This window comes from Ambystoma mexicanum, chromosome 7p, assembly GCF_040938575.1.
Source record: "Ambystoma mexicanum isolate Mex_15411 chromosome 7p, UKY_AmexF1_1, whole genome shotgun sequence".
In the NCBI taxonomy this organism is placed as follows: Eukaryota; Metazoa; Chordata; class Amphibia; order Caudata; family Ambystomatidae; genus Ambystoma; species Ambystoma mexicanum.
In genome coordinates this window covers 78725156-78740538 of record NC_090939.1, presented here as the reverse complement: position 1 = coordinate 78740538, position 15383 = coordinate 78725156, and the positions used below count along the sequence as shown (strand labels likewise).

At 42.3% G+C, this 15383-nt stretch overlaps 1 protein-coding gene across 4 annotated transcripts in view; it reads right to left on the bottom strand.

Annotated features, from left to right (window-relative positions):
• The window catches only part of NDC80 (NDC80 kinetochore complex component), a 735052-nt gene that overhangs the window by 704681 nt on the left and 14988 nt on the right, over nt 1-15383 (bottom strand). For 2 of the 4 annotated variants that reach the window (XM_069635822.1, XM_069635824.1), the window contains exon 2: nt 13400-13505. The exons of the other annotated variants lie outside the window; for them this stretch is intronic. The gene's annotated coding sequence lies outside the window, so the exon portion shown is untranslated. The remainder of the gene's footprint in view (nt 1-13399; nt 13506-15383) is intronic. 4 annotated transcript variants of the gene reach the window in all.

Below are 15383 nucleotides of genomic sequence, written 5' to 3'. Positions count from 1 at the left end.
CCCTTTCGTACCAGCGGCTCTAGTTTGAGTGTCAATTTGCAGTCGCTTCAAAAATTGGTTAGTAGCGGCTTTCGTGGGTCTCGAGGTATTATTTTGATTCTTAGGGTTTTTTTTGGTATTATTAGTTTTAGAGACAGCTTTCTCATTTTGCTTAAATCTAGAATCAAATATGTTGTAAACGCCGTTTCCATCACCAATAAAACTCACAGCAGTTTTGTCTACATTCGTTTTAGCAGATGTAGAGTAGTCTACTGAGACCAATTTGCTGTTAACATAAGAAGGATTTTCTGTTGATACCCGTTCTTTGTTGGCGAATGCAGAGTGCTCTACTAATGTTGGAGCGCACTTAGTTGAACCACTGGGGACTTCTACATCTTCGGTTGTAACTGGACATATGATAGCATCAAATAAGGGCAAGGCCATTATTACATTGGCAGATTTGTCATTCCCAGTTATCTCAGGTGTCACTGGCATACATTCACACATTCTCTCATCTTTCAAAATCTTGCATAATTCCTGGGCACCCTTATCTATGTAGCTAGACATTTTGTCTAAATTCTTAGTGATCACTTCTAGTTGTTCAGCCTGCCGATTTAATTTTGTGTCTAGGGTCTCAAATAATTTAAATAAAGACATGATCGATACATTTATGGCATTCAGTGTTATTTCGACCAGCGAGACATTGTTGTTTTGTCTGGCATTAGTGTCTTCTATTTTCCCCAGGTTCATATTTACTTTCTTGTAAGGGGCACGTGGAGTTGGGTACACAAAGGATGATGTCAGATCTCTTGGGCACTGTGTATGTTGATCGAAAAGACACGGCGAACCATAGAGACTACCATCATTTCCTTTAGTTCTGTCATTAACAATGGGGGATTCAGACCTCTCCATACAAGTTCCCTCTTCATTGCTATTGGAATCATCTATATTAAGACTATTTGACCCAATGGGACTTTCAATAACTTCCTGCGTCTCTTCGTTCGCGTTGCACAACCAACCCCCATTGTGTGAGGCTGTGACTCCAAATGGCACAGAGCACTGGGGTTTTGTGTGGTTAAATCAATCAGGGGACATTCCACTGTTCCATTAGACTCTTGTTGGGTTATGCATATCTCCTCTGCAATAATAGTGTCTGAAATAGAGGTGTTGAGATTTATAAGTTTCGGGTGAGGTACCAGAGCTTCACTTCCCGTTTTAGTAGACCACTCAAGTCGAGTGTCAATACACATAGGGGAAGGTTGCTCCAGATCATCTCTGAGTAAACAAAACCCTCTGATATCACCACTACGGATCCTTTGCTCTGGTAACGTGGTAGGCATGCCTCCTATTTTCTTTTTAAGGGCAATGGTCGGAGAGGATTTGGGGGTTACAGCCTTAAGATTTACAGAGGCTCTTGTAACAACAATGTTAGCAGGCATCCCAGACGTCAGGGTGTATGTGATTCCTTTCATTCCAACAGTTATCAGGTTATTGATAATCGGCAAATAAACAAAACCGCTCAATGTTTGATCTAAGTTGGCAGCTCTCGTCCAATCACAATCGACTTCACAGTGGTAGTAACAATCTCAAATCTAAATTACCAGGGCACGTATGAAATATCCGTTTACACAGTTACCTAGAGAATAACACGGGGAGTTACTTTTATAGCCCTGCGTTACCTCATGAGGGCCCTAGCTAAGTTGGCTCACTGTTCAATCAAGGGTGATTACGATCCAGGCAGTCACCAACTTCCTCCCACCGGGGGCAGGCTCCAATGTTAGATCAAGTTGCTTACCGCATACCAGCAGTCAAACAGCGTAAAACAGCGTTCTAATGCGCCCTTCACTCCAACGGGCTTAACGCCACAAGGGCGCTCAGGTCAGCCTTTTAACCTGCTTCCGGGAGGGCGTGGCTTGCTGACGTGGGTCGTTAGGGACGCTCTCCTCAACTGCTACAGCTCCAGCTGTAGTCTTACGCGAATCGGCGCGTCTCTGCAAGGAAAGTGCGATGGCTCGGGTCAGTTTCAAACAAGCTCGGGAAGAGCTGCAATGCCACCAGGCAGCGTAAAACAGCGTTCTAATGCGCCCTTCACTCCAACGGGCTTAACCATCCACTATATTTAGTCCTACCTTTCTTTCGTGCATTGTGCAATGGTAACACGAGTAGACTGAAACAAGCGGTCATTGAGGTAGGTCTGCTTATTTTGCTCTTCCCATGTTGTAGTTTTAACTTTTAATTGGCTTTTTTGGTTAACCAGTCAGGAATTGTCCACAGTCCTTTTGAATCACGAGTTAATTGGAGTTAATCTAATGGGTACTTTAGTGGTTTTTTGAATACTAATTTGAGATTTATTTTCTTTTCCTGGTTTCTTTGGCTAAATTAGCTTTCCGCAACTGCGAGGCATTTTGAGGTATGTTTTTATTGATTTTATTGACAGCATTACGGTTTGTTTTGGTAACTTACGTAATATTTTTCTGCAATTGGCTTTCCAGTAATTACTTAATCTATCTGCCTACAGAACTGTATATGGCATTGCCTACTCTAGATGTGGAGTTCTTATTGCTGCAACCTAAGGTACTTATTTTTGGAATACATTACAGTCTCTGATTTAAGACTTAGCTTACTAAGTGGAACTTGATTGCGCTGCTATGGCCAACTTTTGTTTCTAAAATCATGTCTTTTTCTTCTTTTTTTGTTTGTCTGTCAACGGACTACTACGAATGAAATTGGTTAATTTGTGGTAAGTTAATTTCTACTTTTTTACTCTTCCTACATGTGATGTACATGTGTTATATTTTTTGTGGTTGCATCGCGCCCTGGACTGCTTGCTCACAACTTGTGCCTATGTTCTTTATGAAAAAATTCTTTGCACAAAACAATTGTGTATGTTTTATTTTTAACTTTACCCAATTTGTATGGTAATGATGTACTATGCAATTTAAGCCTCTGATGAAAAGCTGTACACAGCTTGAAACACGCGTCAGGCTTCTCTTCGCACAAACAATAAAGGCTTTTCTTCGCACAAACAACTAATTATAATTTCTTGGCGCAGTGAGACTGGGAACATCCTTGTTTTTCTTCAAATAAATTCTGTACTCTTACATCGTTCTTAAAGATGTCCCAATGTTTTTTGGTGGAATTTTTAATCTTGTTGCTCTGAACAGAAAATCTCAAAACGTATACTGGCGATTGGAGTTCTCTTGGAGATTTGATGGGTGTTAGACAACAGGGTGTCGCGGTCAAGAGCATTCACTCTCTTGGATTCTTGGTCCCCCCTTTCATGAAGACACACACAAGTGGAGGCACACATTGATTTCAATTTGTACAAACAATATGTCCTTTGAAGACATCGAAGGACTTTCAACTAAATGCGCAGAAACCCTAGGGTTCTCCACCGAGGAGGCGGCTGCCATTCTCAAACTGATCAGTGAGACATCTATTGGCACACATGCAACCACGACTTAAGATCCAGCTAAACTAATTCAAACAACTTGAATATTTAATACGCAAGGAGATAAACCGCAAACTTCACGCAATCAAATTGGGTCGCCATTTTAAGAACCAACGTATCCCGAGAGGTTTGCGCATTCAACTGCGGCCGGCCCTCTGCAAGGAAATCAAAGAGTTTGTACGCAAGTGGGCAGCCATTTTGAACAAATGCTCTTTAGACCTCATTTTGTTAACCATCCAAGAGCTGTCTAAAAATGTGATCTCCCTCAACACTGAAATCCAAGACATTGAGAAAGAACTTGTAGGTTCATTGGGGAAAGAAGAATATGATATAATTCTAGCGGATATCAATAACAAACTTGAAGACTATAAGACAGTTTTAGAGCAGAAAAAAGTGAAGAAATTTAAACGTGATACCTATGACTATCAATGAAGAGGTATACACATGGATGGAAAAATATGGACCAGTAGTACCCAAAAAAACTGTACAAATATCCACTGGATAACACATCCAGTTCTGACTCAGAAGCACATAGAGACCCTGACGTCCCAGCAGAACAGACATCAAATGATCCTAACCGCACGACAAGCCCATCTACACAAACGACCTCAGCTTTTTTAGGCGCTCGCCCAAAAGAACCCGCAGGGGGAGGAGGAAATCTCAAAACAAGCCACAAACGAGACTGCAACTAAGGAAAACTTAGTCATTAACATATCCCATAAAACATGGAGTAAGACTGAAGAGGACACACTCCAGAAGGGGTTAGGTTTTGTGCCTACACACAGCACAACACTGTTGGACACCAAGATTGAACTGTACAAGTTTGTAAGAAAATGAAACTTAAAGTTTTCTTTGAGGAACTAGAACCTCATGAGAGCACAACTAATGCTCCTGACTTCCAAGAGTTCAGAGCCAAGAGTGGTTTCATACCGCCCATCTCAGTACCATCGATCGAAATCTTTCAACAACTAGTTACCAGAGATCCTGAGCAGATCAGCTATAAAACTCCACCTCATAAGAATCTCAAACCGCATGAGGTGAAAACCATTAGGGCGCATTATTGTGGCAAGAACATAACAATACGACCAGCTGACAAAGGGGGTGCCTTGGTAATTATGAACACTACTGACTATGATGCAGAATGTACAAGGCAACTACAAGATCAAACCATCTATGCACCCTTGGATCATGATCCCACCATGTCTATTAAACAAAACCTTGAAATACTACTTGACAAAGCCATGGAACTGGACTGGATTAATGACCATACCCGCAAATTCTTGAACAATAACCATCCCAGAATTCCTAATATTTACACATTACCCAAAATCCATAAAGATTTGGCTAAACCACCAGGAAGACCAATAGTTGCAGGCATGGACAGTATTAACCAACCGCTGGGAGTTTATATAGATTTCTTCCTTCAACCATTAATACAGAACACTCCTACTTATATCAGAGACACCACTCATTTTCTACAGAAGCTCAATACCACAACCTTCCAACATGATCACCTGATGTTTACTATCGATGTCAAAAGTTTATATACATCCATACCTCACGATCTTGGCATAGAATCTGTAGAATGGATATTACTGGAAACACCAGCAGTTCGTGCACAAAAGAATTCCTATTGCCAATATCGCAATAAGTTCTTTCTACAAATCTCGGGAACATCGATGGGTGCCACTATGGCACCATCGTATGCGAACTGTTTCATGCATAAATTTGAAATGGATCACATACTCAACAACCAAGCATGGAGCCAAAATATACACCTGTGGTCACGTTATATATCGATGACATTTTTGGAATTTGGACAGGTACTGAAGCCACATTCAACGACTTTTTTGAATATCTTAGCATTGACCAGTGCATTCAGTTTACCAGCGAAACATCCAAAGACAAGATCACATTCCTTGATGTACAAATAGAAAAGAAGGACACTTGCTACAGTACTACTCTGTTTCGTAAAACCACTGATCGCAATAATTTACTACATCGGATAGGTTTTCATCAACCCAGCCTACTCAGGAAATTGCCATATGGTCAATTACTGCGTGTCAAAAGAATTGTCAGTGATCCTGAGGACTGTTTAGTTCAACAATCGATAATGAAAGACACATTTTTGGCACGAAGCTATAAAAAGGCAGAACTCGACTCAGCATCCTAGAGAGTGAATGCTCTTGACCACGACACTCTGTTGTCGAACACCATCCGATCTCCAAGAGAACTGAAATTGCCAGTATACGTTTCGAGATTTTCTGTTCAGAGCAACAAGATTAAAAATTCCATCAAAAAACATTGGAACATCTTTGAGAACGATGTAAGAGTACAGAATTTATTTGACAAACTTCCGGTATTTGCTTATCAGAGGAGTAGGAATCTACGAGATGAATTGGTTCGTACAAGACCCCCTATGAATTACCCAATGCACCAGGACATTTCCCTGTCTGCACTGCGCCAACTGGGATCTGGTAATAAAGGGCAACATCGTATACCATCCTCACACAGGCAAAAAAATGTTTCTTAAAACATTTGGTACCTGTGACAGTGTAAATATCATTGATGGCATCAAGTGCCCCAGTGGGAAATATTACGTAGGCCAATCCACGAGAGCAGCAAAGGTACATTGGAACGAGCATCGCTCCTGTATTCGTAACTCAAATCCTAATTCCGCAGTGGCTCGTCACTGGAGTGAGAAACGCCACAACCTGACACAAATCAGGTTCTTCATACTGGAAGTGTTGAGCAAAGTCAATCCATATGAGGATATGAGCCTGCGGCTCAATAAAAGAGAAACATATTGGATCGACAGACTTGGGAGCCTTTATCCCAATGGGCTCAACGAAGAGATTAACTATCATTGTTATATTTAATACCTGATGTACTTATGTATTCTATGTGTTGGTTTCTCACATTGTGTATGATACCTCAGTTGTTTTGCTTCACTGTATCACATGTATACCCTACCGAGTTTTTCAGTTCATAAGTGCTTCTGTTCTCGTGCGAAATGATGATTCATTGTCTTAACCTATTGTACCATTTTTCATGTGTAGTATGCCTACGCTGTTCAATGCCACCTACAGTTGTTTTTTGTTATCTGTCATTTCTTCTGTTGATTAGTACTCAGTGCTTTTCTGCGCCTTTGCACATATGTCGCAATTCCCTGACTTTTTGTCTGGGACCGAAGGTGGCATCCACGACATAAATGCATGCTCCAAAGTATCTACCCATTTTCAGTCGTTTGACTAGTCCCTTGCATACACATGCACCTTTTGTGTTTTTATTTTGCGTTTTTACTTTACCAGCATTTTACTAGCATTTCCCTTGCACACACGCACTTCTTTAGAGTTTATTAGATGAGTATTTCTTTCATGTCTATGATTTCTTATTTTTATTTGTACAAATTCCATAATTCCTTTATGTCTGTCTTGAGTTCACACATTTCTTTTTGTTCATTGCTAGCCATATAACCGCACAAACTGCGACCTTTCAAGAATCATCCGCATCGCGCCATTCCTTAGGCGCGATGCGGTCACGTGATTATATTTATAACCGTTTCCATAGCAACGCCTCTAACCCGGCGATGCTAAGCAGCGTCTCCATGGCTGCCGCAGCTCTCGTACTACCAGTTTTGGATCGTGTGTTCCGTTCGAAAAAAACACGCCTGCTATTTTCATAGCCCCATGTAACCTTTTGGCTGCACACAACGCGAGAGGTATACTTCCTCTTTCTTTAACAGCTACGTGATCACCCATGTCTATATAGAACTGTTACATTCATTGTTTTCTTCCTTTTCTTTTGTTCCCCATATTGCTCTCCAACTTTATTTGAATTTACCTACGTTCTGGTATGTGATTTTTTTTTTCATTTCTTCCATTTTTTGACTGCGTGTTTTGCATTGTTACTGTATTCATCTTTATATTCTGGTATATGACTGCTCCACATTCTATGACTTGGTTATGTTACTATTTGTTTTGCCATTATGATATGACAATATTACAACCCTGACGAAGGAGATTAAATCTCTGAAATGCATTGGAACATTAAGTCTACTCTCACCATGAGATGTGTTAGCCGCATCCCCACTAAGATTGAATTAGTGTTTGTTTTTTGAAACTTTTTTGTTGATAAACAACTATCCATCTAATCAAGACTCGTACTTTCTTTGGGAACTTTTTTGAAAGTTGACATAAGTTGCTCAAGAGGAGAGCATCTTTATATTGGAAGAACTTTTTGCTATAAATTGCATTACCCGTGTTGGGTGTAACAGAGTGGCTTTGTGACTAGGTTTGCTATCTAGTCTCCTGCGTCACATGTTGTTCGAGTCAGGGTGTCTCCAGACTCAATACAGCCAGCTCCTGTAAATGTTTCTTGATTTTGCAATACTTCATTCAAGATTTTTACTTTGCAGAATACCGTACTTAGAGTATCTACCCAGTGGTGCCCACTTATCATTTTTTTGATTTAGAGAGGCCTAGCCCTCCTTGGCCAGTCTCCCCCAGGAACCCTACCAGAACTTGTCTTTGGGCTGCCTTCCCGGACTAGCCTGTGTCTGGTTCACCCCATCCACAGCACTTGCCCTCCCTCTCCCACTTTACCCCAGCACTTGCTGTTGTGGCTCACCTTGCACTTGCTCATGCCCTGGGCTCCCACTCTTGCACCCTTCCATCCTCCCCCATCCAAGCCCTTTTCCCCTATTCTTGTGGCCAATGCTGGATTTGACTTTTATGGACTTCATTCATTCATTCATTCATGGTGCGTCAACCTTTCTCAACTCTCATGCTGGACTTCCTTTGCATCTCGTACTCATGGTGACCCTGAATCATGCTGTTCCCATCTTCATCTTGTACCCTGGCTTGCAACGTTATGTGTTACTACTGACCTCTGCAATTGTATTCTCTCCCCCTTGCTTCTCCATTGTTTTGACTGCTAACGCTCTGTTCTCTCCTCCTTTCCGTTCTCCCTTTTCCCATCTCCTGCCCTTACTCTCTTCTATGCACTTACTCTATCAGAATTGTCCCTGGACCTAGTTTGATAGCAACCTCGTTTGTCTCCTCCCTCTCCCCTTACTGGTTTTTTCCTCCCCATGCCCCTCCAGCACTATCTGAAATGTCGTCAGGCTAGTATGATAGCCGCTTGTTTTGTTCCGCCCCTACCTTTCTTTACCCCTCTCCCTCACCTCTCGTTTTTCTCTGGCTCTACCAGAAATGTCGTCAGGTCTAGTACGGTAGTCGCCTGTCTGTTTCCATTTCCTTCCCACTCTCCCCCTCCCTTCCTTATCTATGTCTTGGCTCTTGCACCATCTGAAATGTTGTCAGGCTGAGTATGATAGTTAATTTCACATCCTTACTGTTCATGGCCTGTAAGAATGTCATTGTATTTTCCCTTGTTCCCTCACCTTGCCTTGAAGCACTTTGAGACACGTTGTGTATAGGCGCTGATAATCATATCAATCATATATTCCACCCTACCTTGCCCTTCTTGTCTTTACACCTGCATGGTAGGAATGTCACAAGGCCTAGTACGACTGTTACTGCCTTTTTTTCCCCTATGCCCCCCCCACCCCCATTTTGCCTTCTGGCGCATGGAAACACTTGTGTATAGGCAACGTACAAATGTTCAATAAAATGAAAAATAAAATGAATTCCCTCTTAAATCTATGTTCTAGCCTCAAAGGGGAGGCTATGTCATCGGTAGACATGGAGGGGATCTCAATGGAGAACCCCTCTGAGCTCTAACTTGATTTTATTATGGCCTTGTCGGCTAATTCTTTTTAAAATGGGCTATATTTTGGCAGTGGGGTCGCCCTAAGTTAAAGTAACTGAGCCTTAAAGCAAAAAAGGTGATGGCTGGAAGGTTTTGAATTAATCATAAAACACTTGTGTATAGGCGCGTTATAAATGCCATACATCATAACCACGGGCATAACTCTGGGCAACCCTCCAGACCATCGTTTTTCAGCCTGCCAAGCCATTACAGAAGTGGAAAAAAAACATATGCAAATCAGGCTTGGTCCTACCCCAAACGGGGCAGTCCAGTCTGAACTGCTAGGTCACATCCCTTCTGCACGAGACCACAAGCATCCCCAGACATGTTTCAGCCGATCAGGGCTGCTCCCATTGGTGGCAGTGCCTGGCTGATTTGCAAATGGCTGGACCCCTTTTGCAATGGCGCAGACTGGCTAAAAGAACTGTGATGTGGAACGTTGCCCAGAGCAATGCAAGTGGTTCAGATTAATTCAAAACCTTCCACCCATCACTTTTTTGGTTTCAGAAGTAACTGAGCCTCCATGCAATAGGAAAATCCTGGTAGGGAGGAAGATGGGTTGCTTGTGCGATGGAGATGAAAGAGCCTGGTCGTCCTGGGGGCCCGCCTCCTACTTCGCTACCAGGTAAGTGGGTTTGATTCTCCTTCCCACTCACAAAAAACTGAGTCAAGCTGAATGAATCACTTAATCCCTGTTCGATACGTATTAGGAGTTGGAACACTCAAGGACATTCCCACCTCTTGCGTGGTAAAGCCAGTACGTCTAGACTTGAAGAAGCTGATGTTTTCTTAGTTCAAGAAACAAGGTTATCTTCGTCATTCACCCTTGATGGATATGTGTTTTTAATACACCTGCTTCCAAAAGTGGGGTGGCCTGTCCTAGTGGGGGACCCATTATGGGTGTGAGGAATGGCCTTCAGGCATGTGAATTTGGAATAAGTTTGATTTACCAATATGTGCTATTGGTTCATTTGCAGGGTTTGAATTTAAAAGGAACCTTGCCTGTTGGACAATCTGATCACTTTGATGCTTGTGATTAGTCACATAGGGACGTTTTCCCAGATATAAAGATCCAAGAGAGGGCAAGACGTCTGTATAAAAGTCATGCTTGGAATGATCTGGATTATGAATTGCCAGATTCAGGGCATCAAGAGACGCATTTGACCATTTAAAGCGTGTTTTCGCAGCATTTACACATTCCACTTGGGTGGACGAGTGTTGTTTGGTCAAATTGTGAACAGCGTCTCCTTGCCAGAAAAAGGTCAGCATTTGATGGTCACTGCCAATTGTGTCAGAATTTTTAATTTGACAGCCCTACGGAAAAGAGTATCTGAAACAAACACATAATCAATGATAGAATTTAAGATCCCTCTCTCCCATGTCGACTTGGGAGGTATGTCACCCACGATCGATCCATTGGCCATATGCAAGTTATGATTTGCGACAAATTTAAGCCATCTTGTTCTCGCAAGCATTTGCAAAGTTTTCTTTGAACGTATGCAATTAAGATTTAAGTCTCCTACCAGCATTGTGGCGGTAATAGACTGGTCACAAGAAACGACTTCCAAAAGCATGGACAAGTCTTTGTAAAAAATATCAGCCAGACCAAAAGTGTTACGATATAAGAATTAAGGCTAAAGTTTGGGCAGCAGAAGTTATTTTCACTAACTGAATGAAATTGTTAGGTGCGGCCCAGTAACTAATAGTTAGTCCTTTGCTAGTCTCTACTGCCACCATCAGGCCAGAAGTGGGTCTTCCCTTGACTGCTGTTAGAGTAGGTAGCAAGATGACATCGTGATTGTCCCACAGAGGGGTCTTCACTAGCCACGTCTCCTGAAGAGCTACTATATCATAGTCATTGAATTCATGGGGCGAAGACCATTGTAGGTGAGAATGACCTCTGGTATTCCAGCAAAGTAACGAATAATTAATTTGAAGACTTTCTGTTAATGGTTATGCTTGTGTAAAGTTAACTCTTTCTTGTGATGGAATTACAATGGGGCGACAATAAGGACATGCACACACCGGAGGACCTTGCGTGTGTAATTTGGGTATCTGGGGTTGTTCACAATTTTGTGATTCTGCTATAGGGCGTTCTGGATCTTTAGCAATCAAAAAACCCATTTTAAACAAATCCATTTTTTCCTTCCATATTGAGCTCAATGCTAACCCAGATTTAATCCACAAACTGACAATTGCTAAATTCTGGTCACACACAAATTCAACTTGATCAATATCACACAAGGCGATATCTTGCAGGTTATTAACATCCCCAAAAGTATTTAATATACTTGACCTGCATAAATCATATTTTTCAAATGGAGCATCTCTACATTTTAGGATGAGAAAATGACAATTTATAAAGGTATTTCTGCACATTTCTTTGCCTGTTCGTAAATTCTCATTCTTGCTTGTAAGCTTTGTTGATGGCTTAGTCTGCTTCATTTCAGAGACCGAACAGGATTTATTCCATTGATTGTGCATCTCAGTGGCTAATTTGGACTTTCCCACCATCATGTCAGTATTTAAATTAACCTGGGTGTTATTAGGGACAGGGTCATTCCTAGACACAGTCAAAGGATGAGGAGGTAAAGCTAAGGCCACGCGTTCGTTTAGATAAACATCAACTGCAGCATTTGAGACCATACGATCTCGTACACCAAGTTCACCTGATAAGACAATTGCATTAATAGGGCTTGGTACAGCTTGAGAAGGTCTAACGCAACTCAAACCTGTCGAGGACACATGGGCAGCAGGCATTGCCGATGGAACTGCGGACACTGTTGTTTTAATTAAATCAACAATCTCTGAGAGCGGAGCATAATCAACTGGAATACATGTGGGAATAGTAGTCGTCTCCACCACCTGCGTACCCATTGGCGCAGTGGTCAAGTTCCGAGAATTCATTAACAGCAGAGTTACGGGAACTTGCAAAGGAGATGAGGAAGTAGCAAGCGGCACTATGGGTAGTTGAGTAACCTGCGCCTGTCGCGCGACTCGGGGTTGTTTTCTCGTCGCAGGCTTAGGCACATTTGGTTTTAGACCATGTGCTTTAGAAACGCTTTGAAAATCGATAATGGTACAACCTGCTTTCACAATTGGACAAGCCTTTTTAGGACTCCTATCAGAACTGATCCAAGAGTTGTTTAAGTTTATAACATTTGCTACAGGGGAAGTATCCGAGCAGATGAGGTTAGCAAAAGATGGTAATAACGGTTTAATACTGCTCTCGCCCCTTGTGCCTTTTTCCCACCTGTAGGATTGCTAGATCCATCAGCAGCATTTGCAACATCTGCAATTTTCCAGGCCACATCTGTTGCTGATAGGTTAGCTATCCAATCAACAATTTGCTTGATCTGACCAGCCTAATTGGAAATCTTTAAATCAAGAGATTCAAACAACTTAAATAAGCTGGCTACTGTGGCGTTTACAACAGCCAGTGTGATTTCTATTAAGGCCAGATTTTCCAAGGCATTTGTTGAATTATTAAATCGGTGTGGCGTAGGTAATAGAAAAGAATCATGAACGGATTGTATTGTTGAGCCCATCAGTTCTTCTATTGCATCTTCACACGCAAGAACCTCATGAGATATACTCATGTTCCCTTCACTTGCGTGAATAGAAATATTGGACACATCCGCCAACTCAGGGGGATGAATGGAACTTTCATTTACCGTGGGTAAGTATTTGCAATGGGTAGATGATTTCTAACATCAGGGAAAATGGGTTCTGATTGTGCATTTGCCAAAATAGTTCTATCAGAGACAAGAGGCGGATGAAAAAGTTGGTTGGTAATTGAGTAACCACATTTTGTAAAGCCACACCAGAAAGTGTTTGTACAGAAGGAACTTCATCCACCATACACTCTTAGTTTTTCACAGAACATGCAAATGTCTTTGTTCGCCAATGTGGTTTTAAGAATGGGGTAAGAGTGATAGATTTTTTTGAAACGCGAGAGAGTTTCCTTTGTTTTGGAGTTACTATCGGTGTGTTACACGGTACACCAGTAGTGTCTGGCATGTTAGTTTTCAATGTGTAAGGACAAAAAAGCACAAGTAACCGTTACTATTGTTATTTTACCAGACAATCAAAGATACAGTTACTGTGGGACAAAGGTAAGGTAATCAACTCTGGCACTCTAAAGAACTCTAGAAAACACTCAGAAGTCAACATTGAGGTGGAATCCACCAAACTTACAAATTAGGCACCGTTCTCTCAGCCTCAGCCTGCAGCGCTGCGGGACTTTCTCTGGTGCGCGCGATCACAATTTTATAGTCACGCCCACTGGCGTGGTTTACACAGCCTAAACAAAGGTAAAAAAGAAGTTATAAATGTTCAAGTTATAGCTTAGGCAAAAGTATACAAAGTCCTTGATGTGAGTCTTCACCTTATGAGAAACAGAGTCCTTGCAGTTAATGCAAACGCTGAAAAACAGTAGAATGCGAGCCGTCCAAGTATTGATCATATGTATATATATATATATATTTTCACTCACACACACTTCTGTGCGAGTATCCCCCACCTGGGCAACCTGTAAATAAAGTACATCAACAAGCCCAGTCCGTATATCTTTAAAATAGTCTTGTTTCCTTCTAAAAAGAGTTTCGTCTGCAGATTCCTCGTGCGCGAACTCCCTTCAAAGCAGGAGCTACTGTCAGCGAGATGCGGTGAAGAAAAGGTGAACACCATCGTCTGGACAGCAGCTTCGGTTTTTGCGGTGCTCGTCGACGATCGGTCGTGGACGTCCTGCGTTGACGAGGCGTGCGGTGCACCTCAGTGACAGGTGTTTGTTGCCGCAAAGCAGAGTCAATGAAGACTGTAGGCCAAGCAAGGCCGACGGGTTGTCGGCGATCGTGACAACCACGGCTGGCTTTCGGATCTTCGTCGGCGGCTTTGTGGACTTCGGGTGGCAGGAAACGCACCGGCGGATTCTCCTTGGTTTGTCAGCAACATTGACTTGCTCCGGCGGAACAAAGCGGTCGACGAGGTTGCAAGGGGGTCCTTGATTTCAAAGTGTCTTAGGCAATTGAGCGTTGCTGCTCCAGTCGACAAGGGTACAGCGGTCCTCTGAACCACGGTCGTCGGCAGTGACAGTGGTCGATGGCCTGGGGCTTCCTTCAATGTTTCTCAACGGACCCAGTCTCTGGCTGACAGCTGTTTGGGACTGACTTGCAGGGGTGCTTTGATGAAGAGGAGCTAGTGCACAATGTTCACTCGTAGTTCGGAAAGAGGTCTCCCAACCAGGTCCTCTCTTGGATCAGTCCTTGACAGACACGTCAGCTTTCACATTCCGTCGACAGTGAGCAGCAGCAAACCTTCAGCTGGGCATCAAAGGATAAGTAGCTTCAAGTTTCAACTTCAGCTTCTGAACAATTTCCATCAGTGAGAGGTCCCCAGATATACTGTTTGGTCTCTCATTCACTCTGCTGGGTCACACTCAGGCAACCAATCATTCAGAAGGGCATTCATGCAGGCAGGCAATCAGGCTCACAGTGCATTCAGGCCATCCTCTCCCCTCCAGACAATCACAACAAGGAATGTGTTTTGGGACAAGTATCCAGCCATTCAGCACTCCAAACTGTATTCATACCAGTTTCGGGCAGGGCCGTTTCAGTCATTGTGCCATACAGCAGAAACTAGACACCCATAACATGAAATGTATATTGGTCACACTCTCCATTCACCCAGGTCCCACATCCACAACATACAGTCATTGGGAAAGCTCCAGCCAGTCTGGCCTGGACTTCCCCACAATACCATATATGGAACTTCCACCCAAAAGCCAGTCAGGGGAAGGGCCAGAGTCAGGGCTTGCCAGGACATTGGGAAAACAAGGTAACAGGTAATTCATTAAGTTCACAGAACTTCTACAACTACCAACACAACAAGTAACAGTATATATATATATAGAATCTCTTAGTACACAATACCCTAAATATTATATATATTGGTTTTTTTTTTAATTTGTTTTGCCTCAAAGAGCCTTTACAAAAAGAAACCAAAAAGACAAACAATGATACAGATTATTTCACAGTTTTGCAAAATTAAAACAATCCTTTTCTTTACCAAAAAAACCCAGCCAAATTTCAAGTACTATCAAGGTGCATATTATTGTGATGATCCATTTCCTGAATTGTTCAAATTAAATGACTATTTCACAATTTTTTAACACCTGTAGAGC